Source organism: Centruroides sculpturatus, unplaced genomic scaffold (assembly GCF_000671375.1).
Source record: "Centruroides sculpturatus isolate CEXI.00-Female unplaced genomic scaffold, Cexi_2.0 scaffold66, whole genome shotgun sequence".
Lineage (NCBI taxonomy): Eukaryota > Metazoa > Arthropoda > Arachnida > Scorpiones > Buthidae > Centruroides > Centruroides sculpturatus.
In genome coordinates this window covers 409,312-416,027 of record NW_019384408.1, presented here as the reverse complement: position 1 = coordinate 416,027, position 6,716 = coordinate 409,312, and the positions used below count along the sequence as shown (strand labels likewise).

Sequence of the window (6,716 nt, the reverse complement as noted above, 5' to 3'; positions counted from 1 at the left end):
CGATACAATAGCGACGATTATTATTTTAAAAAATTTTTGTTAGGCTTAACATCGATGAAAATTCAACGCGAAGTAGGTTAATAGCGATATACTAATATACTAATTACATGGGATATAATAATATACTACACTAATAATGGATTTTTTCATACTTTTCGGTTATCCGACTTTTCAATTATCCGACCAACCCCAGTCCCCAATTGAGTCAGATAATCGAGGCTCTACTGTATATTTGTAATGTCTAAAAATTCTGCTGTAAAAATTTTAAAATAGGCTTTTAATTAGGTGATGATATCAGATTTTTCATTAAAACATTGATAACTATAATAGAAGGCAACATTTAGTAACAAAATAATGCTCAAGTTATATAGCAATAGATTGAATCTTGTTAGGTATATGAATGCTCCATCTATAATATCTTATAGAGAGCTTTAGAATGAGCATATGGAATGAATACATTTCTTGCATTTAGAAGAAAAATACTGTAAGTAAAGATGGCATAAAGATCAATAGGAAAGATTAATCATTGGTCAAGGATCAATTATCCTGGATCATTTTATAACTGATTTTATTTCAGTATGATAGACTTTCTAGTATAAATAATTGACTATTGGTCATAAATTTGCATATAACATTAACAGTCTTAAACAATTGTTTCATAAATAATGAAACAATTAAATTTAAGAATATTAATGTTATATAATGTAAGCTTGTCTTAACAGCAGAAAATTGCAAATTGAATTACATTTTTGTATAAGTCAAATTCATTAAGAAATTAAAGAATAAGCAAAGAAGAGAAGAATGATTTATTGATGGATATGTTTATGATAGTGTTTTATGGTATATAGGAGATCAGAAAACATTTATAATTATAAAACTTCAAAATATGGTATTATATGTGCATATCAGTCAGTAGTGCTAAAGACTAACACTTCTTTAAACATTTTTTATTGATATTTACAGTAGAATCTTATTTTGATGGATTGCTCAGGCTGCTGAAAATCATCTGTTGTTCTGAAAATTTGTTACGTTATGAATAATGGATTTCCCTTACAGCCAGGAAAATATCTGTTCAAAAAATTCTGTTTTTTTTTTTTTATTCCTTACATATAAGAAATACATGTGCTTGAAATTATTAAGTCTTGTGAGATCTCTATTCTTTAGAAACACATATGTTACAAGATTGTCTAGTATGCCATATATGTGTAAGACAAAGCTGATAGAAACTGTATAGCACAAAAAGAGGAAAAGTACAGTACATATGCTCATTAGTACTTCACTTGACTTTCATGATTTGTTAAAAAATCTCATCCATCTTGGTTTGTTTTGATGCTACTTTTCTGCCCATTGAGTACAACTGAAAATATCTTTTCATTGCTAATCAATGCCTGCAGGAGGGCACTGGTACATGGCTGCAAAGTTTCCAATGTGAACTATGATGATTATGCATATATTTTGTTTCATGTGCAATATATTTTTTTAAAATTCAGTACCTGGAAACACCTGAATATTAATTAAATGCTGAAAAAAATGCAATGTTTACAGTAGCTGGAACTATAAAAAAAAATCCATTATTCTGAGTTAGGGATCTACTAAAAGATGAAATTACATTGAATTGGCAGGACCTAGGGAAAAATCCATTGTTCTGTGATCTCTCAATATGAGATTCTACTATGTGCCAAATATTTATACTTCCTTGTTTCTTGCTCTGTAACTCTGTTTTTATGCAGTTAGAAAATTTTTAGATTTATCTGTTTTATGCCAATACAACATTTTCTCTGAAGAAAGTGATTATGATTTCATTATGCAAATTATTAAGATATGTTATAAATTTTAACTATATTCATTGTGTTAATAAAGAAAAAATTATATAGAGTTTTGAATGTAAAAACAATTCTAAATAATAATTAAGGTATTTAAAATATTACAATAAAAATATTTTGATTTTAAATTTTAGTGTAATTGTATGTAAAAAAATGGAAACAAATTTAAGGATGTATATTTTGAATTATGGATTATAATTGTAATTAAAGATGTCTTTTTATTTTGAGAGAATTTATCAATGTTAAATGTTTCATTTCAGTTGATAGGTCACATGATGTTGGTTGCTAAGAAAGTGGCAAAGGAGCAAAATCTTAATAAAGGTTTTCGTCTAGTTATTAATGATGGTCCAGAAGGATGTCAGTCTGTTTACCATCTTCATATGCATGTTCTTGGAGGTCGACAAATGGGATGGCCTCCTGGCTAAAGCCTGTAAAGTCAAAAATTTTGTTTGTTTGTTATTGCTAATTATATTATTTTTTGATTAAATTGAAACTCCTTAGATATAAGAAAAATTACTTGATTAAAATTATAATATCCCACAACATAATTCAATGCAAATAACATTTAAATAATTTCCAAATTCTTTTTTTTTTTTTTAATGTAAATTTTGTTAATTGAAATAAAAATATTTGAAATTTCCTTATTAAAAAGTGGTGGTGATGAATAATTTATAGTTAATTAGCTATCTAGATTATTTTATAATGATAAGAATATACAGGATGTCAAATGTCTGGAATCATAAAAGGGATTTATTTTCATATAATATGAAATATAAGAACAGAAATTCAAAGAATATGTGTAACTTGTTTTCCTTCAACAGCTCTATCCATCTAATTTAAAATATTGGAGAGTACTCAAGGTTCAGCACAAGTGATTTTGAAAATTTAATTGATTTAATTAATGATTCTGATTTAAAACAAAAATATAAGGAATTGCCATTAAATGATTTCTTTCTAATATTGTGCCTTATATATATATATATATAGTAAAATATCATTTTTTAAATGATTTTGATGTTTTTTTTTTGTACCTTTGAATTACAAATTCTTTTGATATGAGGCACAATATCAGTTAGAAAGTTGAATTCTCATATCTGGTGTAATGTCGTGTCTGTTCCCATATTTTGATTTGGTTGCAGCATAACATGAAAATCATGCTTCGCATAAATGTTGTTATTGTAAAAGGATGTAAAACAAGAATATCTAATTTTGATATATATACAACATAGGCCAGTCAAAAGTTTGTAGCACACATGTTTCGTGTGTGTGTGTGTACGTCACATATATCCAAAACGGCTTCACGTTCTACAAGACAACGTTTCCTGTCGCCGATATAGTCTAGAATTTGACATAAATTCAATGATTTGTTCTTCATTTGGTCCTCGCAGTATTCACTGATACCGTGTTTCCCCGAAAATAAGACATCCGCAGAAAATAAGACCTAGCACAGATTTTGCTGAATTGCGAAATATAAGACCTCCCTCTGAAAGTAAGACCTAGCGAAGTTTATTTTTAGTCGTAACGGTCATCGACAGATGGTTGAAAGTGGCCGTTGGCTTTTTGAAAGTACAGCCACTGATTGGTCAGCAGACAATTACGCCACACGGCATGATTTGCATAAGACTATGGCTTGGGAATCACAGATTTGCATAACGTTACGGCTGGTGATGGCTAATTGGTCGGCCGGGAATCACGCCACATGACATTTGCATAGTGCTACGGTTCAGTAAGCACTAATTGGTCATCGAGTCCGATGTTGACGCTATAAAAAGGCGACAGTTCGACACATCGGATATACGTCACTCTCGTCTAAGTTCGACTTGGGAATTTTTTTGTTCAATAATAAATGTGAATTCTTCCTCCTGGAAAAAATAAGACCTCCCCCTGAAAATAAGACCTAGCGCACTTTTCAGAGCAAAAATTAATATAAGACACTGTCTTATTTTCGGGGAAACACGGTAGAAATTGAATCGGCTCAGGTACTGAACAAACACGTCGTCGGCTTCTTACTTGTTTCGGCAGCCATATTGGCTCAAAAACAGCGCCCTCTGTCGGATTTGGCGCTTGCCAATATACCCCTTACTCTGTGACAACATACCCCGTCACAGGGTAACAGTTTCTAAAATAATAACTTTGACTAAAAATTATTGAATGTTCATATATTTATTTGGTTGCAGCATAACATGAAAATCATGCTTCGCATAAATGTTATTGTAAAAGGATGTAAAACAAGAATATCTAATTTTGATATATATACAACATAGGCCAGTCAAAAGTTATAAACCAAATCAAAAGATTTGTAGGTGTATACATTTTCACTAAACCTAAGTAAATTGATATTATAGACCCTAAAACTAGAAATGACTAAAAGCTGACAACTAGCCCCGGTCTCCCCTATGTCGTGAGAATGCACATTAAGAAGGGATTTTTGGAAATTCCACCCCCCGAGGAAAGAGGAGGTTGTTTTAGTCAGTATGTTTTAGACCCATCTAAAATTTCTCTAATTAGTCTCGGAAGAGTTAACCTAATTCTTGCATCCGTAAGATCGGCTATAATCTTACAATCTTAATCTTCGCTATCGTTACTTTTTTCCCGAGCAACGCCGGGCTCATCTGCTAGTAGTTATAATAATAATTTGAAGTAATATGTAACTTATAATTATTAAAAACACGATTTATTTGCACTTTTCAATCTCATCAAGGCGGAGAAGTGTTAAGTGAGTGAGAGATTTTAATTTAGTATATTACACTTATATGAAATCTGTTATCAATCTTATACATTTGAATTTACTTTATTATTGTCATTTATTCATTTAATTATAAATTACAAATTCAATGAGTAATCGCTAATATTATCGTTGTAACTAAGGTTTATTAAAGGTCATTTCATTGTAAAGGAATGGCAAATGTCAACTGTAGTTGCGTTGGAATTTATCTTTAGTAAATCCAATGAAATGCTTACTGCCTGAAATCATTCACAATGTCAATTTGCATAGCACTTATTTCCGTTATTGATAATATTTATATTGTCTGATCAAAGACGTTTTAAATTAAATTCAAATATTCAAGACAACTTGCAATGAGAATTAATCACAACAAAATACTTATTCACCTCCATGCTTCTGTTTACACACAAGTGTAAAAACAACGTGTTATAAAATTCCAGCTTTTCAACAAATTCCAGTTATGATTTCATTATCAATGTAACTTATCACTTTTAATTTTCTATTACTATGATAGCTATTTTTATTTAGTATCCATTTTACTTTCCAGACTGTTATATATAACAGGAATCGGTCAAAAAATGATCCCCCCCAAGAGTTTTTCATTTTTGGGCTCAGGATACCTTCAAATGTCGAGAAATAAAAAAAGAAGAAAAAATGGGGGGTGAGATAATTTCTGTATGTATGGATATTAGTGTGTGTGGAGGGCACGATTTTGTTCACTTTCTTTTAATCTTAACTCCTGTGCTTTTTGTTGAAAATTCTGAAATTTTGCAGGGAGGTTTGTGCTATTAAATTTTGGTTGTTAAAGGTCGAGGGTTGGGGAGATAACGGGGTTGTGTTTATATCCAGTAAGGTCGGACTTAATGATGATTTTACTCATTATTAGCATTTACAATTTTTTATAAAATCCATCCCTCCCTTCAAAATTAATGTTTTTGCCTTTTTATAATAATTAGTTTTTAATAAAATATGATAACAGATGGCGTCACCAAAATTTTAAATGTTGCCAGAAAGTTGAGCAACTCGTTACCTTTCTTTTATTTATAAATGTACAGATAAATTAGTAGCATATACTACTTTTCTAAATTTAAAAAAAAAAAATGTATTTGGAAATGATTAAACTCTACATGATATTCAGTTAGCCAAATAAAATCACAGTGATTGAAAATGAGAACTTGATTTGGACATTTTTACATGGCTTTTTTAAACATGGTAATAGGCGTTTCCGTGATGCTTTTTGCAAAATACAGTATACCACATATCATTTTAGCAATTCAAATGAAATTACCTAGGAAAATTTACACTTTAAAATTGAATATTTAATTTTATATGACAAAGTAGCTGCAAGGACCCGCTTCGCTGGGTTTTTATTTGTAAGTAATATAGTTTTTATATATATATGTTACCGCTAAAGCTCGAAATCCGTTAATGTTCACATTACCTAGCTAATCTGCAGATTAACTAGAGTGATCCGTTAAAGCTGCGAAAATTATTCCATTTCTCAAATTACCTAGGTAATCTGCAGATTAACTAGGGTGATCCGTTAAAGCTGCGAAAATTATTCCATTTCTCAAATTACCTAGGTAATCTGCGAATTACCTACTAGGCACTCGGTAAAGTGAAAATAACATTTTTGCTGGAACAACAGCAACGTTTCTTTCTGTACGCTTAAATTAACATAATGTTATTTATTTAATTTTCAATATCTAAAGAATCAAGTTAATACAATCAACAAAATAGTTGATTCAATCAATCATCAATTAATTAAAAAAACTTTAATACAAAAATCGAACGGTTTAAATATTATTACAATTAGGAAATGAATTTGCAAAACATATGATAAAATTGTACTTACTTATTAATGCAATCTAAAGATTGGTGACACTTTGAATTATACAGCGATTGGTTTTTGCGACGAGCACGCCTATTTGTGGTACATTTGCAGTCACATTTTCTGAAACCCTGCCCAGTACCAAGGGATTGTTTTATTGCTGTTTGACGTAAAGATATTTCTACAGCAGGGACATCCATCTTCTTTCGTTAAAAATCTCTTTTTGCAAACACTGAATTCAGATTTTGCATACAATTGTTTTAAAATACCTGTTTTAGTATCAAGTTTATAAAAGCCATCCTCTGTTTTACTAAGAACCACAGCTAAAATTGAACGT

The 6,716-nt window shown here is 30.2% G+C and overlaps 1 pseudogene; it reads left to right on the top strand.

Annotated features, from left to right (window-relative positions):
• LOC111618963 overlaps window positions 1-2,383 on the top strand; it is a 9,849-nt pseudogene extending 7,466 nt beyond the window's left edge.
• Window positions 2,384-6,716: the final 4,333 nt, after the last annotated feature.